The sequence below is a fragment of the Chiloscyllium punctatum genome, chromosome 1 (genome assembly GCF_047496795.1).
Source record: "Chiloscyllium punctatum isolate Juve2018m chromosome 1, sChiPun1.3, whole genome shotgun sequence".
NCBI lineage: Eukaryota > Metazoa > Chordata > Chondrichthyes > Orectolobiformes > Hemiscylliidae > Chiloscyllium > Chiloscyllium punctatum.
Genome location: NC_092739.1, coordinates 64,465,288 through 64,489,692, shown reverse-complemented (window position 1 = coordinate 64,489,692; position 24,405 = coordinate 64,465,288).

The following is a 24,405-nucleotide window of genomic DNA, read 5'->3' as shown; positions in this document are numbered from 1 at the left end:
TTGGGACAATGTGTATTGAACATTTCTAACATAAAGACAATTTGTATCATAGATCCTTTCGCTGAGGGGAAATGGAAGACAATTCTGAAGATGGCAAGCCAAACTGATGTTTCTCTGGTCCTTTTTGCTTGCAGCATTGTCCAACAGGAAGAGATTATCAAGAAGAAGGATGTCTCTTCCAACCAAACTGCTTACTATGAGGACCATAAAAGATAGGAGCAGGCAGAGATTCAATTAGCCTTCGAGTCTGCTCCGCCATTTCATACCATAGCGGATCATCTGTATTCTCATCTATCTCCAAATAGAGTCATGGAGTCATAGAGATGTAGAGATGAAACATACCCTTCGGTCCAACCCATGAATGCTGACCAGATATTCCAAACCAATCTAGTCCCACCTGCCAGCTCCCGGCCCATATCCCTCCAAACCCTTCCTATTCATGTACCATCCAAATGCCTTTTAAATGTTGCAATTGTACCAGCCTCCCCCACTTCCTCTGGCAGCTAATTCCATATACGTACCACCCTCTGCAGGAAAATGTTGTCCTTTAGGTCTCTTTTATATCTTTCCCCTCTCACCCTAAATGTATGCCCTCTAGTTCAGGACTCCCTGACCCCAGGGAAAAGACTTTGTCTATTTACCCTATCCATGCCCGTCATGATTTTGTAAACCTCTATGAGGTCACCTCTCAGCCTTCAACACTCCAGGGAAAACAGCCCCAGTCTGTTCAGCACCTCCATATACTCAAATCCTCCAACCCTGGCAACATCCTTGTAAATCTTTTCTGAACCCATTCAAATTTCACAACATCTTTCTGATAGGAAGGAGACCAGAATTACATACAGTATACCAACAGTGGCCTAACTAATGTCCTGTACAGCCGTAACATGACCTCCCAACTCCTGTATTCAATACTCTGATCAATAAAGGAAAGCATACCAAATGCTTTCTTCACCTTCCTATCTATCTGCGACTCCACTTTCAAGGAGCTATGAACCTGCACTCCAATGTGCCTTTTTTTAGCAACACTCCTGAGGACCTTTAAGTGTATAAGTCCTGATAAGATTTGCTTTCCCAAAATACAGCACCTCGCAATTATCTGAATTAAATTCCATCTGCCACTTCTCAACCCATTGGCCCATCTGCTCAAGAGCCCATTGTACTCTGAGCTAACGTTCTTCATTGTCCACTACACATCCAATTTTTGTGTCATCTGCAAACTTACTAACTGTACCTCTTATGCTGAAATCCAAATCATTTATATAAATGACGAAACGTAATGGACCCAGCACCGATCCTTGTGGCACTCCACTGGTCACAGACCTCAAGTCTGAAAAACAACCCTCCACCACCACCCTTTGTCTTCTACTTTTGAACCAGTTCTGTATCCAATTAGCTAGTTCTCCCTGTATTCCATGAGATCTATCCTTGCTAATCAGTCTCCACTGGGGAACCTTGTTGAACGCCTTACTGAAGTCCATGTAGATCATATCTACACTCTACCCTCATCAATCCTCTTTGTTACTTCTTCAAAAAACTCAATGAAGTTTGTGGGATATGCATTCCCACGCACAAACCAGGTTGACTATCCCTAATCAGTCCTTGCCTTTCCAGATACATGTACATCCTTTCCCTCAGGATTCCCTCCAACAACTTGCCCACCACCGAGGTCAGGCTCACTGGTCTACAGTTCCCTGGCTTGTCCTTACCACCCTTCTTAAACAGTGGCACCATGTTTGCCAACCTCCAGTCTTCCGGCACCACACCTGTGACTATCAATGATACAAATATTTCAGTTAGAGGCCCAGCAATCACTTCCCTAGCTTCCCACAGAGTTCTAGAGTACACCTAAGCAGATCCTGGGGATTTATCCACTTGAATGAATTTCAAGACATCCAGCACATCCTCCTCTGTAATCCTTTAATGTCATCAGTAATTAGAAACCTATCAATGTCTGCCTTGAACCTGATTTATGACTGAGTTTCCATGGCCCATTGGGGCACAGAGTTCTAAATACTCACCATCTTTGAGAGAAGTTTCTCCTAATCTCAATCCTAAATGTCTTTTATTGTCATTCTGTGTCCCTTTGTTCTAGACTCCACAGCCAGGGGAAACAAATTTACCAGGGGAGGCATTTACTTTGCCTGTCCCTTGAAGCATTTTTAAAAGTTTCTATGCAATTGTCTCTCATTATAGAGTCATAGAGTCACAGAGATGTACAGCACGGAAACAGACCCTTCGGTCCAACCTGTCCATGCCGACCTGATATCCCAACTCAATCCCGTCCCACCTGCCAGCACCCGTCCCATATCCCTCCAAACCCTTCCTATTCATACACGCATCCAAATGCCTCTGAAGTGTTGCAAATATACCAGCCTCCACCACATCCTCTGGCAGCACATTCCATACACATACCACCCTCTGCGTGAAAAAGTTGCCCCTTAGGTCTCTTTTATATATTTCCCCTCTCACCAGAAACCTATGCCCTCTAGTTCTGGACTCCCCAACCTCAGGAAAAAGACTTTGTCTATTTATCCTACCCATACCCCTCATAATTTTGTAAACCTCTATAAGGTCTCCCCTCAGCCTCCGACGCTCCAGGGAAAACAGCCCCAGCCTGTTCAGCCTTTCCCTGTAGCTCAGATCCTCCAACCCTGGCAACATCCTTGTAAATCTTTTCTGAACCCTTTCAAGTTTCACAACATCTTTCCGATAGGAAGGAGACCAGAATTGCACACAATATTCCAACAGTGGCCTAACCAATGTCCTTCTTCTGAACTCCAGAGAATACACTCCACAGTTTCTCCTCACAGGACAGCACCACCATGCTAGGAATCATCTGGCAAACCTATTCCACACTCTCTCTACAGCAAGCATATCCCTCCTTATGAAAGAGGACTGAAACTGCAAAATAAATAGCAAAAGTGCAATCTTATCAGTGCTCTGTACAATTGGAGCAAACCTTTTTTGTTTCTGTTCACAAATCTTTTTGTGATAAAGAGTAATCTGGAATTTGACTTCTGAATTACATACAGCACTTGAATGCTAGCTTTAATGACTTACAAACAAGGATGCCAAGATCCCTTTGGATGTAAACACTTCCTAATCTCTGACAATTGAAGATATACGACATACATAGCACCCTGATTCCTCCTACCCTAGTGAATAACCTCATACTTATCCACATTATATTTTATCTGCCAAACTCTTGCCCACTTATTCAATATAAAATCCCTGAAGATTCATTGTATGCCCTTCATAACTTCAATTCCTACTAGGTTTTGAGTCATCCTCAAACCTGGAAATATAACAGTTGGCCCCCACATCCAAATCATTGAAAGGGATTGTGAGAAGCTGGATACCATGGAATGATCTTTGACGAACCCAACTGCTAATGCCTACTAATCTGAGAATGATCCATTTTTTCCAACTTTCTGATTTCTTCCAGTTAACCAATCCTCCACTCATGGTCGTATATTACTCCCAATTCCTGTGGTTTAATTTTGTTGAGTAACATCCTTTGTTGGACTTTATCAAAGCATTCTAAAAATCCAATTATGCCACTGAGACTTCCTTATCCGTTCTGCTAGCGGTATCCTCATAAAGATCCATCATGTTGGCTGTCTAATTAAATGGCTAGGTGGTTAGTTACACAGACATTATTTTTAAAATGTCCAGTAATCATATCCTTTACTTAAGAATCTCATATTGTGCCTACTACTGATTTCAGGCTGACAGGACTATGGTTCAGTTTCCTTTCCCCTCCCCCTCCCGGAAACTGGGGTAACACTTGCAAAAATATTTATTTGTCTGTCATGATATTTGCAACCACTGTACTCAAAGCACTTCACAGCCAGTGCTTTAGAACTAGTGTCACTGGTGTAATGTAGGAAACCCGGCAGCTCAATGAAGGACAGCAATCTCCCACAAACAGTAATATGGATTACCCTTCATTGTGATGTAAACTGCAAGATACATATTGAGCAGGAGGTCAGGGTTAGCTGTCCTTGAAATAGTGGCTTAGACCATGCATATAACCATCATAAAGTCAAGCAGTGGCCTTCATTTAAAATATCATCCAAAAGACTGTAAGTCTGGCAGTGTAGCATTCTTTCGGTCATGCACTAATTTCAACCTTTTTTTTCTGTTCAAGTCGTGTGCTTGAACTTGAACCCAGAGATTAAGGATGAGGGCAGTATCACTGAAGCACAGATGCACTGGTGTTTACATGTTTATGTTCTTTCATGCAGGTCAGGTTGAACCCAAGACCAAAGGCATCAGAAGACTGGGAGACAGTCATCTAGCTCTGAGGAGTCTGTGGCTTCACATTATTCCTCCACACCCTCTAGTAGCACAGGTACTGTCATGTCAGTGGAAACGATCTTCTAAGAACATTCACGGTCACAACCTGGTGAGACCACATCACCAACATACACAGAGAGTTGACAATGACTGTGACAGCCAAGGCCACTGTCAGTCAGAAACTGCCTTGAAGCCAGGCCAGTGCTGAGCCCCAGGTGGATATTGGGCCTCGGGAGTCAACAGTGAGAAGGATACTGACAAAGAAACAAGAAATATGAGCAGGGATAAGGCCAGCAAGCCTGCTCCATCACTTTATATGATCGTGGATGACCTTGAGTCATCTTCCTGCCTGCTCCCCAAATCCTCTGAGTCCCTGAACATCAGATCTTCTGCATTCCAGAGAAATTGATAGAATGAATAGCACACTGACCACAAAGTGAAAACATGACCATAACTGTTAAAGCTGTTTGCTCAAACAGATCAAAGACAACAAATGGTGTTCCCGAAACACTATTGCTGCTCACCTCAACTTGGACTTGAGATTTGGAATCACAATTTCTTAATTAGATTAGATTAGATTAGATTACTTACAGTGCGGAAACAGGCTCTTCGGCCCAACAAGTCCACACCGCCCCGCCAAAGCGCAACCCACCCATACCCCTACATCTACATTTACCCCTTACCTAACACTACGGGCAATTTAGCATGGCCAATTTACCTGACCCTGCACATCTTTGGAGTGTGGGAGGAAACCGGAGCACCCGGAGGAAACCCACGCAGACACGGGGAGAACGTGCAAACTCCACACAGACAGTCGACCGAGGCTGGAATTGAACCCGGGTCTCTGGTGCTGTGAGGCAGCAGTGCTAACCACTGAGCCACCGTGTTGTCCCAGTCGAATGCAAGGACTGCACAAAACACTACATAGGACAAACAGGAAGACAGCTAACGATCCGTATCCATGAACACCAACTAGCCACGAAACATGACCAGCTATCCTTAGTAGCCACACACACAGATGACAAACAACATGAATTCGACTGGGACAACACTACCATTATAGGGCAAGCCAAACAGAGAACAGCCAGGGAATTCCTAGAGGTATGGCACTCATCCACAGACTCTATCAACAAACACATCGACCTGGACCCAATATACCGGCCACTACAGCGGACAGCTGGAACTGACAACCAGAAGCGGCAGAGACAGGCCACTATAAATGCCGGAGGAAACAGCACAGAAGCGCTTCACAGGAGGCTCCCAAGCACTGAGGATGTCACCTGGACAGGGGACGAAATGTTTGCAAGACAAATTCCCAGCTCGGCGAACAGAACCACAACAACGAGCACCCGAGTTACAAATCTTCTCCCAAACTTTGAAGAGTTAAGGTTCACAATGAATGCAAGACCAGAGGAAGTGCAGAAGACCAGAGTGAGCTTGAAGGTAGAAAGACAGATTGATAAGATAGTGAAAAAGCCTTGAGGGAACTTACCTTTATTCGTTGAGGCATTGAATAAGGAGCAAAGATGTTATGATGGAGGTGCATAAGACATTAGGTGGGTCACAGCTGGAGTACTGTTGCAATTCTGGTCACCACACCATAGGACGATTGCACCAGAAAAGTGCAGAGGATATTCACCAGAATATTTTCTAGTCTTGAGCATTTCAACTATGAAGACAGACAAAATAGACTGAGAATGTTTATTCAGAGTAGAGAATACTGAGGGCTTGGATAAATAAGACTTTTCACTAGGCAGAGGACTCAATAAGGAGGGGACACAGATTTAAGGTAGGAGGTTTGGAGGGGGCTTGAAGGAAGAGGATTGTAGGTATCTGGAAGTCAGTGCCTGAAAGGATTGTAGAGGAAGGAACCATCACAACATTTAGGAGTACTTAGATGATTACCTCAAGTGCCCCAGCACACAATGCTACTGGTCAAATACTGGAAAATTGGAATAAAGTAGATAGGTGCTTAACAACAAATATGGATATGATAGCTGAAAGAGCCACTTTTTGTGCTGTAAAAATCTATAAGTTTATTAATAAACCCACAAAATGGATATGTCAAAGGCAAAATAAAGGCCAATATATCTTGTTTTCAGTGACTGCTGGACAAGGACTCCTAGATCCCATTCCAATCTATTACTGTTAAATAATTCTCTGCCATTCTGATTTTCAAACCACTGTGGTTCATTTCCATATGAATAGAATCACAAAATAAGAAAATTATATTAATCTCATGTATAACCTTGATTTAACATTTTTAAAGTTTCAAGACATATCTTCATATTTATATATAAAGGCACTGAAGAAAATAAAGATTTATATAAATAGCAAAACTTAAAAAAAATTACTGCTGTCAAAAGAAAATTGATTCAGTCTGGAATATTTGCTCTAATAAAGAGAAAGCTGAAAGGTGATCTAATTTAAGTCTTTAAAATTATGAAAGGGTTTGCTAGGATGAGGATATCGAAGATGTTTATATGCATAGGCAGTGCAAATTATTGGGCCATAAATATAACATAGTCCCAAATTAACCTCATCAAGATTAATTCATTAGAACATGGATCTTGTCACCACATTGAGTGGTTGAAGTCAAAGCATAGGTCAGTTTAAGGGGAAGCTAGACAAATAGATGAGGAAGAAAACAGTAGATGAATAAATTAATATGTTTAGAAGTATTAACATGCATCAAAGTTCCTGTCAATCAGAAATACTGCTACTAATCAGTTGAGCCAGACGGCATTGACAAAAACAATAAGTTCAATGCAATTCTATGTAATGGGGATGGGTCATTTCAAAATGTGGTTAGTGGTAACATTTAAGGACAGATTCAGTTCAGCTCATAAACTTTATTTTTGGCTCCTAATCTTCACTTTGAACGTTTTGACATTTATAAAGAAAGCAGTTGTATTAAGTTATTTTTTATTCACCCCAGGTTAGTTATTCCTCCTCATCATCACTTCACACTGAAATCTCACCCTCACTCATAACACTTGACGAAACCCAGTGGCTTCCAGCATCCATTTACTCAAACCACAGAATATTAAATCTCGTCATTCTCTTCCTTTTCAGGCCAAGGCAGTATATGGAAACTGAGAAGCTGGGGGTATCATTTAAGATGAATTGTGCCACTCTATTTTAACAAACACTAGCTCACAGACTGGTGATATTTTTAGTCAGCCTGTTCAGATGTGTTATGACACACCTCTGGAGCAAGCTGGGACTTGAACGCAGGCCTCCTGGCTCAGAGATAGGGAAAATTATCATTGTGCCCTGACAGCCCCCATTGACATTATATATAGTTGAGAAGAAAGGTTGGAAGCGTCTGCATATTAAATTGATCAGTGGAAAGCAGATATCGTGACTAAACAAAGTGCAAACAACATTGTAATCCATTGTGTTTGATAAACTGTACTACAACTTTAACCACAATGTAGTTTTGTTCCAAATATTCATTTACTGTATATATACTTGGCATTTGAACAGAAAAAAAACTTTACATTTTCATGTTTCAATTCAGCTTTTGTTGGTTGTACAGTTAGGCATTGGAGCACATGCATGAATATAGAGTGAAGTATTTTCTTCTGTAAGGCACAAATTATTTACAAAAAACATTTTTTCTTGATGTTCTTCTCAATGTACCCCTCAGTGTGTTTTACAATACCCCAATCCTTCCAGTTGCTGCTCATTTGGTACAATTCCCTAGTCCCTGGTGTGTGAGCAATGGCAAGAAAGTTGGGAAAATACAGTGAGAATGAAAATAAATCAGAATCTTAATGTCGAGAAAAATGTTTGCATTGTTTCCCTCAAGCTTTAAATGACACCTTCAGAATCTTACAATTGGCCAGTGACAGCCTTTATCTCCATGCTTTCCATACCTTATTTCCATTACTAATCGGCTTATTTATGGCCTCCTTATTTCTGGGCCTTTTCCAGTTTTCATCTCCCTCCCTGAGAAACAAGACATGAATTCCTGGCATGTAAGTAAGAGTGAGGAGATAGTGGCTGAAGCTCACTAAATGCTTAGCCCAAGTCAACCTTAATCAGCTGGATTGGGCAATAATGATAGGGGATTATTGGAGTACAAAGAATCCTTGGGAAAGTAGACACCACAAGTGTGGCGATATAATTTTTGCACTAAGTCAATGTGACAATTATTACAGGATTGGTGTGTAATGTACAAAGAAAGGTGACACCTCATGCAGAATAAGAGATGCCTGAAGTTCTGTGAGAGTGTTGATACAAGTCACGTCACTCTCAAGTCCAATAGGACACGAATTTCTGTCCAAAGTCTCATGGTCTAGAAGTTGGACAAACTAGATACTTGACTTTGGATAACAGACTCCCCTAAACTGATCCTGCTGTAAAAGAAACTACACCTTGCTTCTGAACTCAATCCTGATGTTTTCTGAACTGCACTAAAAACAAAGCTAATGGCATTGATGTGTTTACACTGCCTGTCATAAGCTCAAAAGTATAAACATCTTTTCATTAAACAACAGGGACCTCAGTCACATTCTTTCTGTTTCAAAATGATGAGCTATTTTTTAAAAGAAGCCTTCATAGATCTGACCAACTCATGGGTCCTAGACATCTTTTTTTTATTCACGCAAGGGTCCTAGACATCGTTAGCTGGCCAGCATCTATTGCCTGTCCCTAGTTGCTCTTGAGAAGATGGTGGTGAGCTGCCTTCTTGAAACGCCACATTCCATGTGTGCTAGGTTCACCCACAATGCCATTAGGGAGGGAATTCCAAGATTTTGAACAATTGACAGTGAGAGAACGATGATATATTTTCAAGTCATAATGATGAGTAGCTTGAAGGGGAAACTGCAGTTGATGGTATTCCAGGTACTGCTGCCCTTCAAGATGGAATTGGTCTTGGGTTTAGAAGGTGCTGTTGAAGGGCCTTTGGTGAATTTCTGCAGTGCATCTTGTGGACAGTACACACTGCTGCTACTGAGCATTGGTTGCAGAGAGAGTGAATGCTTGTAGATGTGGTGTCAATCAAGTGGCTGCTTTGTCCTGGATGGTGTCAACCTTCTTGAGAGTTGTTGGGGTTGCACTCATCCAAGCATGTGGGGAGTTTCCATTGTACTCCTGTCTTCTGCCTTGTAGATGGGGGACAGGCTTTGGAGAGCCAGGAGATGAGTAACTTATAGATTCATAGAGATGTACAGCATGGAAACAGATGCTTCGGCCCAACCCGTCCATGCTGACCAAATATCCCAACCCAATCTAGTCCCACCGGCCAGCTTCCAGCCCATATCCCTCCAAACCCTTCCTATTCATATATCCATCCAAATGCCTTTTAAATGTTGCGATTATACCAACCTCCACCACTTCCTCTGGCAGCTCATTCCAAACACGTAGCACACTCTGTGGGAAAAAGTTGCCTGGTAGGTCTCTTTTATATCTTTCCCCTCTCACCCTAAACCTATGCCCTCTAGTTCAGGACTCCTGACCCCAGGGAAAAGACTTTGCCTATCCATGCCCCTCATGATTTTGTAAACCTCTATAAAGACAGCCCTCAGCCTCCGACGCTCCAGGGAAAACAGCCCCAGCCTGTTCAGCCTCTCCCTTTGGCTCAAATCCTCCAACCCAGGCAACATCCTTATAAATCTTTTCTGAACCCTTTCAAGTTTCACAACATCTTTCCGATAGGAAGGAGACCAGAATTGCATGCAATATTCCAACAGTGGCCTAACCAATGTTCTGTACAGCCGCAACATGACCTTCCAACTCCTGTACTCAATACTCTGACCCATAAAGGAAAGCTTACCAAACACCTTCTTCACTATCCTATCTACCTGCGACTCCACTTTCAAGGAGCTATGAACCTGCACTTCAATGTGTCTTTGTTCAGCAACACTCCTGAGGATCTTACCATTGTGCGTATAAGTTCTGCTAAAATTCACTTTCCCATAATGCAGCACCTCGCATTTATCTAAATTAAACTCCATCTGCCACTTCTCAGCCCATTGGCCCATCTGATCAAGATCCCGTTATAACCTGAGGTTTACCTTCTTCACTGTCCGTTACACCTCCAATTTTGGTGTCATCTGCAAAGTTACGAACTATACCTCCTATATTCACATCCAAATCATTTATATAAATGACAAAAACTGGTGGACCCAGCACTGATCCTTGTGGCACTCGATCGGTCACAGGCCTCCAGTCTGAAAAACAACCCTCCACCACCACCTTCTGTCTTCTACCTTTGAGCCAGTTCTGTATCCAAATGGCTAGTTCTCCCTGTATTCCATGAGATCTAACCTTGCTAATCATTCTCCCATGGGGAACCTTGTCGAACGCCTTACTGAAGTCCATATAGATCACATCTATTGCTCTGCCCTCATCAATCCTCTTTGTTACTTCCTCAAAACACTCAATCAAGTTTGTGAGACATGATTTCCCACGCACAAAGCTATGTTTACTATCTCTAATCAGTCCTTGCCTTTCCAAATACAAGTACATCCTGTCTCTCAGGATTCCCTCCAACAACGTGGCCACCACTGAGGTCAGGCTCACTGATCTACAGTTCCCTGGCTTGTCTTTACCGCCCTGCTTAAATAGTGTCACTAATGGTGACATTAAATAGTAGCCAACCTCCAGTCTTCCAGCACCTCACCTGTGACTATTGATGATACAAATATCTCAGCAAAAGGCCCAGCAATCACTTCTCTAGCTTCCCACAGAGTTCTAGGGTACACCTGATCAGGTCCTGGGGATTTATCCACGTTTCAAGACATCCAGCACTTCCTCCTCTATAATATGGACTCATCATAGTATTCCTAGCCTTTGACATGCTCTTATAATCATTGTGTTTATATGGGGAGTCCAGTTGAATTTCTGGTCAATGGTAACCCCCAGGATACTGATGGCAACACCATTGAATGTCAAGGGGTGGTGGTTAATTTATCTCTACCCAAGACAACAAAGATGAATAAATCTGACAATCACAGTCACCAATTTGGATATTGCTACAGAATATAAGTAGGACAATCTCTGTCAAATCAGTACAGTGGCCAGATCAGTACATTGTAAGTCATCCAGACACAAAGGGCCTGCAGCAAAGTCAGGGATATTAAGGAAGTTTGCTTCCTAACTAAGTGTGGCTGAGGCCAAGGACATGTTTGCTGTAAAGGGCACAAATGAGAAACTCAGCGAGGCATCATGATGGAGAAGGCTGATAGGCATACTCAATGAGATGCCGCATACATTGTCTGACCAACTGGACAACCTCCTGTCACTGTCAAAGAGCATGGAGAGGTCTGACTTCAGTTTACCAGATGATGACATGCATGTCTTGTTGTTTTTGCAGCCTATGCTCTATCTCCCTGGCATTAGGAGACCCAGTTACACTGCCACTGCAGCTTCCCTTAGCTGTTGTAAGCTTTGTGCGGACAGGACACTTACTGGAGATCTACCTTGGCAGTGAGCATTTAATATCACGCTGAAAAACATCCAGGAGTTCAGCAAACAGTACCTCTAGAAACACTCCAGTGTGCTTCCAGACTCTTTATAACTTAAAAAAGGTCCTCAAAAATGTCTTTCAATCTGATTATCTGAACATTTAAGGAATGTTAGGGCCACACCGCCCCGTGGCCCAACATTTCAACTCCCCCTCCCACTCTGCCGAGGACATGAAGGTCTTGGGCCTCCTTCACCACTGCTCCCTCACCACCAGACACCTGGAGGAAGAACGCCTCATTTTCCGCCTCAGAACACTTCAACCAGGGCATCAATGTGGACTTCAACAGTTTCCTCATTTCCCCTTCCCCCACCTCACTCTAGTTCTAAACTTCCAGCTCAGCACTGTCCCCATGACTTGTCCGGACTTGCCCTACCTGCCTATCTCCTTTTCCACCTATCCACTCCACCCTCTCCTCCCTGACCTATCACCTTCATCCCCTCCCCCATTCACCCATTGTACTCTATGCTACTTTCTCCCCACCCCCACCCTCCTCCAGCTTATCTCTCCACGCTTCAGGCTCTCTGCCTTTATTCCCGATGAAGGGCTTTTGCCCGAAACGTCGATTTTGCTGCTCCTTGGATGCTGCCTGAACTGCTGTGCTCTTCCAGCACCACTAATCCAGAATCTGGTTTCCAGCATCTGCAGTCATTGATTTTACCACAATGTTAGGGCAGTGCCTATTTTGTAGCAACAGATCAGACCTTTGAAGAATGATGAATAAGTGTGAGCAGAGATCCTGCATGGTGCGAATTAAGAATCCTGAACTCGCATCTGCTAGTGGTCTGTGAAACATCAGGTTAGCACCAATTCAGAATCCTCTATTGCACCATAACCATGTGTGTGTTTGCAGGATGTAACTAGGAGGCGGTATAGTGGAGAGATCAATGTGTGGTGAATCATCTGGATACAAAAAGACTGCAGCCAGGTGAAGGGGTATTAGGATGGTGTGATTCCATGCAGGAATAAGCAGACTGTATGTCATTCACTCTGGAAAGAGGTAATAAGCCCCATGATTGAATTTCAAGCCTTGAGGGTTTCTAACTACAAATCAGGGTAAAGCAAAATTGTCTTTTCTCTCACATTAAATTGAATTTAAAGGGAAAAAAGATACTGAGTGTCTGATTAAATTTTGAAATAATTTGGAAAGGGGTTTCCTGTTAATCAGAGCTTTCAGAGGAACAGTGATATGAATTTCCACATTGGCAAGACCAGAAGCGAACTTTTACTCGGTATAACAGATTGCAGTTAAAGCATGCATCGTTTTTCTGACAAAAAAATGTTAATGGACAAATTTATTTCTGTTTAAGAGGGCACTACATTTCCATCTGATTATTCAGATTCAGAATAACAAATTCAGTCTGTCCATTTTAGGCATCAAAGCTCTTATCATTATCTTGGTTGACTGAGATACAATTCATACTGAAAACCCAATCAGATAAGTTTGTAATCCACGCAGTAATTATTATGTAAAGGTTTCAAATGACTTCTCTGTCAAAATGAACAAAGGACAGATTGTCAGACAAGTAGTCTTCAATTACTAACATTTAAAAAGCAGTGTGACATTTAGTTAGTAGAACATGTGAGATGGAGCTGTGAGAATGTAAAATATAGAACCACTTACTGATAGTCTTGTTTCCTGGACAGAAAATATGAATAGTATACGCAGGGCACAGGGGGGCATAACATAACAATATTCAAATCATTATTCAAGCTTATTGACAAAATGTCAACATGATAAGAAGTTTTTAAACAAGACTGATTTACTGAACATCAATTGCTGTCCTAAAATCTGGCAGAACAGCTTGCTTATAGTGTTGCATAGTTGCTATAGAGATGAAATCATTGCAAATAAGATAAGAGACTTGGTTGTGGGTTCTCAGAAGAAGAACATCATTTGCTAAAAGTGACAATACTATATTCTTTTTCTTTGTTTTCTCCACAGAACTTTCTACGACAATGTTATATTCATTTTCCAAAGTAAGTCATTTGTTGGAGATGTGTAGCAATGCACAATGTTTCCAAAGCAAGTGTGATTGACATTTCAATACTGACAGTGGATCGAAGGTTGAGCAGCAGACTGATGGCATAGATCTCAATTGTCAAGAGCTCATGTCTCTTGACTCTAGCATCCCCCTGCCTGATCCGAGCAGCTGGATTTGGCAGGGGGACAGACATGTACTGTTGGATAGACTCTGAGATGAGGAAATTCCCTAGACTCCAATGTGTTGAGATTTGGAGGAGAAAGTCAGTCTTTAGTACTGTACATTCTCAATCCAACAGTGTGTGTGCTGGCGCAGTCTCATTCACCTGATGGATGATGGTTAGACACCACAAGAGTTTCTTTATGGTACTTTGGCCACCATATACTGAGTACTGATTTAGCTTTTGACCTACTGGGAGTCATTGGTACAAGCAAGCCAGATAAGAGGATGATGGACTGGTTGTTGCTGATATCTGTGATGTCTGGGGGGTTAAGTGTTGGAAGGAGCATTGGAAGACATGAGCAGAACTGTACATACAGCTCAGCTGTAGAGCCAGAGAAAACAGAGGCCAGAACATTGTGCACCTTTTCAGCCCACTACCTTCTTCAGCAGTTGGCCATGCAAGAGTGGGGTCCCTGAGACACAGCAAGTAATGGTTAGCACCACCATCACCATGCAAACCATCATGTTACAAGATGCAAGATTATCACTCTTGTATATTTAGTACAATGCCAGAAATTAAGCTATTGATTAAACATTTTGGCTTAATTGTGAATTGTTCACCTGGTGGAAAACATAGTAGCTAATGTATACAGTAAAATGTTGAATTTATAGCACAAGGATTTAATAGGTGAATGGACTCTAAGTCTGAACATCAGTTTGAACATTAGATTTCGCAAAAGTAATCAATCAAGCAATACTTCAATGTGCTATAAAAAATACGTAAAAAATCAAATCATGGAAACAAATCATTTGCAAATTTCTTTAATCATCATTTTGCTTCCCATTTTTAGGCATTTTGGTCCTTGTTTCATGCTTTATATCGAAGGTTCCATGTCTCTTTCCCATTTCATGTTAGGTTTTGGCCCTCTGGCTGTCATTCACACAATCAGAAAGGGAAGGAAAAGGTAGCAGAAAGATGGCTGCGATGAGGGTAGGGAGAAAGGTGGCTGTAATGAGGGCAGGGAGAAAGATGGCTGCAGTGAGGGCAGAGAGAAAGATGCCTGTGATGAGGGCAGGGAGAAAGGTGGCTATAATGGGGGCAGGGAGAAAGATGCCTGTAATGAGGGCAGGGAGAAAGGTGGCTGTGATGAGGGTAGGGAGAAAGGTGGCTGTGATGAGGGTAGGGAGAAAGATGGCTGTGATGAGGGCAGGGAGAAAGATGGCTGTGATGAGGGCAGGGAGAAAGATGGCTGTAATGAGGGCAGGGAGAAAGATGCCTGTGATGAGGGTAGGGAGAAAGGTGGCTGTAATGGGGGCAGGGAGAAAGGTGGCTGTAATGGGGGCAGGGAGAAAGAACGACAAGGCAAGAAGAAGTAAAATGTAATAGTGGTATGCTAGATGAGCTATAGATAAATTAATGCTTTAATCCAATGGAGAACAATGGAGATAAAAGGCATTGTGACATTGGAACTAAATGCGAGAGAGACATTTACAAGTCAAAGAAAGAAGACACAAAAAGAGTGACAGATATTGGTTGACCAAGTAAAATAGAGGAAATTACCAGAACGGCAGAGACAGGTGAAAGAAAGAGACCTTAATGATAAGTTACATTAATGTTTACAGGGATTTGGATAGAATATGCAGCACCTAGACACGTCATTCAGCACAACAGGTGCTGTTGTGTAAGCCTTATAAGCCTTCTCACATCCATCCTTAACTAAACCCATCAGCATAAGTCTCCACACTCTTGTGGTTATCTCGCTTCTCTATAATTACATCAATATCATTCACCTCAACCATTCTTTATGTTAGTGAGTTCCATATTCTCACTACTCTTGAGGTAAAGTGGTTTATTTTGAACTCTCTACTTCTTTTATCTGAAGCTTGTCTTATATTAATGGCTTCTTCCCCATAAGTAGAACATTAGGAACAGGAGTAGGCCATTCCCCCCCCCTTGAACCTCCTCTACCATTAAATAAGAATATGGCTGACCAGTGGTCTAACTACATATGCCTGCCTTGGGCCTATATCCCTTTATACTTTCGCTTAATAAAAACCTGTCATAGAGTCATAGAGATGTACAGACCCTTCAATCCAACTCATCCAACCCGATCAGACATCTTTAATCTCATCGCACTAACCAACATTTGGCCCAAAGCCCTCTAAATATTCCTATTCATGTACCCAATCAGATACCTTTTAAATGTTGTAATGGTACCAGCCTCCACCACCTCCTCTGGCAGCTCATTCCATACACACACCACCCTCTGTGTGAAACGTTGCCCCTTAGTTTCCTTTAAATCTTTCCCATCTCACCTTAAACCTATGCCATATAGTTTTAGATTCTCTCACCCCAGGGAAAAGACCTTGTCCATTTACCCTATCCATGCTCCTTATGCTATTATAAACCTCTATAAGGTCACTGCTCAGCCTCCGATGCTCCAGGGAAAATAGCCCCAGTCTATTCAACCTCTCCCTACAGCTCAAACCTGATAACATCCTTGCAAATCTTTTCTGAACCCTTTCAAGTTTCACAACATCCTTCTTCCAGGAAGGAGGCCAGAATTGCACACAGTATTTCAAAAGTGGCCTAGTCTCTGTCCTCTACAGCCGCAACATGTCCTTTTAACACCTAAACTCAATACTCTGACCAATAAAGGCAAGCATACCAAATGACTTCTTCACTATCCCAGCTACCTGTGAGTCAACTTTCAAGGAACTATGAACTTGCACTCCAAGGTTTTTTTGTTCAGCACCACTCCCTGGCACCTTACCATTAAGTGTATATGTCCTGCTCTGATTTGCCTTTCCAGAATGCAGCACCTCACATTTATCTCAATTGAACTCCACCTGGCACTCCTCAGCCCATTGGCACATCTGGTCAAGAGCCCTTTGTACTCTGAGGTAACCTTCTTCGCTGTCCAATACACCTCTAATTTTGGTGTCATCTGCAAACTTATTAACCACACTTCCTATATTCACATCTGTATCATTTATATAAATTATAAAAAGCAGTACACCCAGCACTGATCCTTGTGGCACACCGTTGGTCACAGGCCTCCAGTCTGAAAAGCAACCCTTCACCTCCACTCTGTGTCCTCTACCTCACATTTAAATTTAACAATTGAATTAGAATTGACTGCCATTTGAGGAAGAGAGTTACAAACCTCCACTTCTGTTTGCATGTAAGACTGCTTCTAATACGTCTCCTGAATGGCCTGGCCATAAATCTTAGACTATGCTCCCTGATTCTAGAATCTTCAACTAGTGGAAATATCTTCATCTACTCTATCTTTCCCTGTTAATATGCTGAAGCCTTAACCTTCTAAATTCTGGAGAATAAAGACTTATTTTGTCTCGTGTCCCCTCATGACTTTATTGCTGAAGTCCAGTGTCATCCTGTGTTGAGCTCCCTCTATTATTCCAACTCTATGTTTCCCGCCACTCAAACAATTTCGTATCCATGTCAGTAATTTGTCCTTAATTCCATAGGCTTCCACCCTAACTAACACTCTCTTGTGTGCCACTTTAGCAAAAGCCTTCTGGAAGTCCATATAAACAAGATTCAGTAAAATACCTCTGTCCACCATCTTTGTCATCTCTTCAAAAAAATTCTATGAGGTTTGTCAGGCATGACCCATCTTTTATGAATCCATGCTGACTTTCTCCCTGTTTAACTGAAATGTTTGGAGGTGATCAGTTATCCCTATCGTTGATTTTATAGACAACAATTTCCCAAACACATATGTCAGGTGTCACCTCTGTTCTGTCAATAAAAACCTTCCATAACTCAAAGATCTTCAATTTCATCTATTACTGGTCAGTAGAAACTCATGGTTCTGGTATCAGAATTTTTACCCTTTCCAATTCCTTGATTCTTTTTATGAAATGAGGACCAGAAATGTACATGGAATTCCAAGTGTGATCTAATCAAGGAGTGATAGACATTTAGCATAACTTTTCTATTTTTAAAAATTCTAACCCTCCAGGAAAATTTTATAATGCTTGGTTTGTGTTTTATGTCCTTATTAATCCATATTGCAACTTAATGATTTACATATTTAAATGCACTGAGCTATTTGTTCATCTATCCCTTTTGGTTTTCAATTTCCAAGTAATATGTAACCTCTTTATTTTTCTTACCTAAATGAAGTGTTTCATATTTATTTGTATTTAAACTCACTTGTCAATTTGATGCCATCATATACCAACTTATCAATTTTTTTCATAATTCATTCTTCAATATTGACTACCCTCTTAAATTAATATTGAGAACAGTTTTAGAAATTATGCTTCTTGATTCCAGAATTTAAATCATTAATATAAGTTGTGAATGCTATTGGTTCCAGTACACTTCTTTATGGACCCCACCATAAAATACATTTTGTCACTTGGAATAATTATCATTTACTCCTACTTTTGATTTTCTGTCTTGCAATTAGATAGCTATGAATGTTTCTTAGTTCAGCATGTTCTTACCTTAGTCATTAGTTTCCAAAGGCCTTTTCGAAACCTAGATAGGTCACAGGTACTGCATCACAACCTGTGCATTCTCTTCTGTTTACTTTTCTTGAAAGAATTCAATGAAGTTGGCCAAGGAAGGTTTTCACTTTGGAAATCCATGTTGATGACTAATTGCAATATTTTTAGTTTTAAGTTGTTTTTGAGTTTTCTCATTTATTAAGAATTTCATTATCTTCCATATGAAACTGACTGGCCGTAGTTCTCTGGATATACTCTAGCTCCCTTTTTAATGTTGATATAATATTAGCTCTCTGCCAGATTGCCAGCACTGTCTTTATCTAATGAACTGGCATATATGTGCAATATTATCTCTGTATCTTTTCTAGCATTCCTTTAGGGAATGTTTCTTTGCTGGGGCACCTTTGGATAAAGTAGTTGCATTAAGTGTAGCATGATCTGGTAATCTAGCTCTGCAGAATCTTTCCTGGAACTGCCTGCTAGAATTGAATGCATCCAGATTAATTGCTAATTTTATTTTTCTCTCATGGTTTTGGGGTCATTGGCTAGGCCAGCAACTTTTGTTTATCTCTAACAGTTCAGGATCCAGTTAAGAGACAGTTATTGCTGTGGATTTGGAATGACTTGCAGGCCAGACCTGGTAAGGATCCCTAACATATATGTGTATCACTGAATTGACTGTGATCACCATTAGGCTAGTTTTTCTCAGAATAACAGATTTTTATTGGAGTCAAATGTAACCATTTGTCCTGATGGTATACAAATCAATATCAGTAGCATATTACCCTCAGGGTTCTGGATTACTTGTCCATTACTTCAATGTCACTGTTTCCCACTATTTCCAGGAATGTAATCCTGTTCCGAACATTCGGCATTGCTAAGTATGTGGAGGGGTAACTAATATTTAGAATATATTGCTGCCTCGTACATCAATTAAAGAATAAATTGTTGCATTAGGCAAAACAGAAGTCATATCTAGAATTGAAAAAGAAAATCTAAAGACATTTTTCTTCATCTATTACTACCAGCTACACCACAATGCTGCATGTGAAGGATCAGAAATATTAATCAGTTGTCAGTCACAAAAGTGATTGCCCAAGGTTAGTTGAGGCACGTTAGTAAATTGTTGCATTTCAGATTGGTGGTAAGTATTTCAATTTTGGACTTTTAATACCAATTTTAAAGTGTAATGAATCCCTGGACTTCTCAAACAGCAGGATTGTATTAAGGGTATTAACAACAAGCACAGACACAGACACAGACACAGTTTATTCCTGATGAAGGGCTTTTGCCCGAAACGTCGATTTCGCTGCTCGTTGGATGCTGCCTGAACTGCTGTGCTCTTCCAGCACCACTAATACAGAATGGTTTAACCTATGTGTTTGTTTATAGTGCCAATGGATGGATACCAGCCCTCCAGGAATTCCCGAGCTTGTCTTTGTTTAGCCTGTCCAGTTTTGAAACATTGTCCCAGTTGAACAGTACAAAACGGGAAACAGGACCATCCACTACAACAGACAGAACTGTATAAATTCGGGGCCGATCACAACAACAGTGCTTCATCTGGAGGCTACACAGCACTGAAGGTGTCACCCAGGGGGGAGACAAAACATTTGCAAGAAAATCAACCACCTTGGCAAACCGAGCAACAATTTCAACCACACCCTGAACTACAGATCTTCATGGAAATAACTTCCCTATTTTAGGTCCTTCTCCACACTTAATCCAGAAAAAAAAAGATTCTGCCGCAGTTTTCTGTCACTAGTCTGAAGGTTTGTGACAATATTGTTTTTAACAGTTGGGAATTTCAGTATAGCTTGCATCTCTTCCAAAGAGGAAAATGCTTTTTGTGGGTCGCTTGTCTTCTCTGCCTTTAATCTTAATCACCCTGTAAAGAACTAGCCTCTTCCAGTCTCAGAAACTGTTTGAACGTTATGTGCATTGGAAACTGCTGAACACAGACCTTCATTACTCCAACAAACACTTGAACTTGGAAAGCTTTCTTCTTTCCAAATGTTTGGCTCTGGATATTTGGCTCCCTAAACTGACCATTTTGTTTTTGGATAAAAACACCCACATCTCCAGTTTCTGCTCTGCCAGCTTCACTGTCTCCAGTTCAGTTGTTCTCTGCATTCAAGCCTGTGTTTTGCCCTTTCATTGACCATATAAATCACACAGTGCTCATACTTGTGAGGAACAGTGGAGGGGGTGTGAAGTAAAACACAGAACCTCACCCTTTTGAAGAGCCCTGCAGCCAATCCACCTGCTATGGAGGGAATAAGTTAGCAGGGGGGAATTTTCAGCCAGCAGCTATTATGATGTCATTGATATATCGCAGCTCGGGTGTCAGAGCTTGTGGGAGTACCTAGGAGATACTATGAATGAAAAATCACTACAAAGTAAATCTTGAATTTTGGTCCAATTTGCAGTTTCCTTTGCCAAGTTCCAGCCCTGTACCTTCACGGCGCATTCCCCCATTGGTATCAAGTCACAGGATGCAGCTACAGCTCCTCCAGCTGTGGCTGCCTGCCTTTTGCTGTGCAGCTGTTTCTCCAACTAAACTAGAAGCCAGTGTAGGGATTGGAAGTCAGTCATTCAGCCCATCAACCCTCTTCTACTTTTCAATCTGCAGCTCTTCTCTGACAGATTTGCATGGAACATCTTTGTGAACCTTAGATGGTCAAATAGGGGCATTTGTTCATCTCTGCAAGGTAACACCTTTGGCTGTGCTGCACTCTTTCAGCACTGCACTGGGTAGTCAGCCTAGCTCTTGTGATCAAGCTGTTGGATGGGATTGAACATCGCGGCAATGAATTCCCAACTCGAGTTCCACTCCCAGTTCCCGTTATCTTCCCTTTAGACCTTTACAGGGAGATGGGGATGGAGCAGAGCGCATATATGACATCAGGATATCCCAAAATGTCCCATACGCAGCTTGTGCCAGATATAATGATTTTCTTTGTACACCATATTTCCCACGACAGTGTGGAAAGAATGAGAGGCCTGATTGAGAACTGGACCAAGGAATCAGAGGAAATTGGAACATAATGGGGATATTGGAGTACAGTCACTAGGGAGGGTGAGTGTGAAAGATAATGAGGATGGTAAAAGACTGTGGCTGAAGACCATGGTAGAAGATTTTTGTTTGAGAATTCATAGTCTGTCGGGAAACACTGATAAAAATTGCAAATGGCACACACTAATGTGGCTCATCTTCTTTATTTCAGACTGGAACTGCAGTGAGAACAGTATTTTCATTCCAAACATTACTGGTTTTTCCCTCTGTTGCTGAGAGTCAAATCATAACATAAGCTGGGAGTCAGCAAACCTTTAAATTTTCACGATACTTCTGGAGCAAAAGAGAATCAGTGGAGAGCAAGTGTCAATGTGGTTATTGCTGAGCAAATTCGATAGGAATGCAGAGCAGCCCAGGAGTTGCCAAACACTTCAACCCAGGCTAATATATGCAAAAGAATTGTTTATTTTAGATGTTCAATTACCTAATATAGGCAGTCGATGAATTAGAAGCAATTTTCTGTTAGTTTACTAAATTTGTTAAGACGTGGCATTTTAGTTAAGATACATTAATTAATTAGATAAAGAAAGTATAAAAGCGTGTCAGTTGGGGATGTTTCACTGATATCAGAGGTCAAACAGGATATGGGCATTAAATGTTTTGATCTCATTTTGATCTGGTTGCAGCATTCTGCTCTCTAGTTGATGGGTTACAGATCTCTTCATGGGTCTTCTTCCTCTTCTTCTGGTCCATCTTCCCTCTACCTGATGAGGACTGCTCAATGAAGACTGTTCTTTGGGGATTGCCTGATGAAAACTATTATGTTCAAGAACTGTTTGATGAGGCTGCTGTCCGAGATCCTTCCTCCTAATTATTGTTGTCATTTGTCATTTTGTCATTTTTCTAACAATATATAACTTGTACTGCCTCATTCAATTATCTGAACCCTTCTGGCCAATAACACTGGATAATCATTGTCTCCTTACCCACCTTCTTCCAAGTGTATATTTACCATTCTTTCTAAGAACAAAAACTTCTTATTTTTAAAACACACTGATAGTAGAGTGCATTGCTGCCAGATAAATTGCTGGCACCAGTTCACCGGGCATCGTGACTTCTGTGGTGTTTGTAATGCTTCCTTTTGTTTTCAAATGCTTGAATTTTGACATGTTAGTTACTGCTGTGAAAACTGTGAGATGAAATCTCATGCTACACAGTAAATATTATGAAATTTCTGTTTTCGGGGCGTACCAATATTCAATAGAAACAAAATCTGAGTAATATTTCTGACATCGGAGGATAAAAATGTTTGAGGAAGTGGGAATCTGCCTGATGTCTAGTAAAAATCGCAGGACGTTTTTAACAAACATTGATTTAATTTCTTTTTAATTCATGGGATATGGACATCACTGGCTAGGCCAGCATTTATTACTCATCCCTACTTCCCCATTTGAGAGTTAACTACATTCCTGTGTGCTGGGAGTCACATATCAGCCAGACCAGGTAAGTCTTCCTTGCCGAAAGAGCAACAATTATCAGTAGTTCTATGGTCACCATAAAGCAAGTTTTTAACTCCAGACTTTTATTCAATTTAAGTGTCACCATCCACCCTGGTGGGAATTTGAACCCATATACCAGAACATTAGCCCAAATTGCTAATCTAGTGACATTACTGCCACGCCACAGCCTACTTTTACAAGCACTATGCTTGTTTGGTTAAAGAGGTGGGCCTGGTGGAGAAAGACTTAATCGTCATTTCCAGGGCTTGCTCTGATGATCTTTCACCAAGAACATGCATTCAACGTCACTCAAATTCATGTCCTCAATTATCTTCAAAGCGCACCAGGCTTTACTGTCACTAGACAGAGGAAGTAGGGAGCAATGTTATAACAACAAGTCTTGGCTTGCTACTGTTTGCAGTCAACTGTGAGAAGCATATTCAAAATTTCCAAAATATCAAGGATTAGATGTGGGGTACAAGTAAAAATAAAAAGAGCTGCAATCATCTCATTAAACTGAGAAATAGCTAATTATAGGATTGCATTTTGCGACTTCTTTAGCTAAGTCCACGTTGCGCTAATTTGTTTGAATATATTGATCTCTGCAAGGACGACAGAGATTTCTCATGGTTTGCTACCAAATATGTCTCATTAACTACTGACCCAACCTCTATGGCACACCTCTTGCATAACTCTACCCCATCCTATCATGTGCCATTCCTGGAACAACTCACCCAGGCACCTATGCCACCTTTGAAAGGCAGTTGTGCACCCACTGGCATCCCAAAGTTGTCCTGCGGGGTGACTGAAGTAGAGTCAGATGACAGAGAAGGGAAAGGTGGTGCCAAAGCTTTTTGACAAGGGCCAGAAATCTGCAAGGACATGATGGTACAGGGAAAGAACATCCTTTTCCCAGAGGACTGGCAGAGGAAATCATGAGACCAGACCTTGGCAGCCTGATTTGAGACTGCCACCCGCATTGGTGCTGTCTCCTGGATATGAGCCAGCAGCATTAGGAAGAAGGTCAATGACATTCTATGCTCCACAAGGGCAAGTGTCACGCTCTCCTCTCAGCCACTAGTCCCAAGTCCCACAAAGAATCTGCCACTCTCACAATTGCCTGCGACACCTTCTCTCACCCCTCCCCCCCACAAACACTGCATGGTCTCTGTGCTGTCTCCTCACTCCCTCTGTACACCACCCCACCTCACATCCACCTGCATGAGCACCTACAATTGTGCTACCAAGTTGCACCTCTTACCCTCTGCAGGAGGAGGCGGCTCACAGCAGGGTGGAGGGGTGCCCAATGCCAGACTTCTCACCCCCAGTTAGGAGAAAACTGACCCACTCAGGGAAAGACCAGAACTATTGCTGCAGTGTTGCTGAAATATCCACATCCCACCACAGAGTGAGTTAGCTTCATTCCACTGCAACTCTTCCAGTCACCCCACTGCGTGTTATTCATTACCTACTACGTCTAAT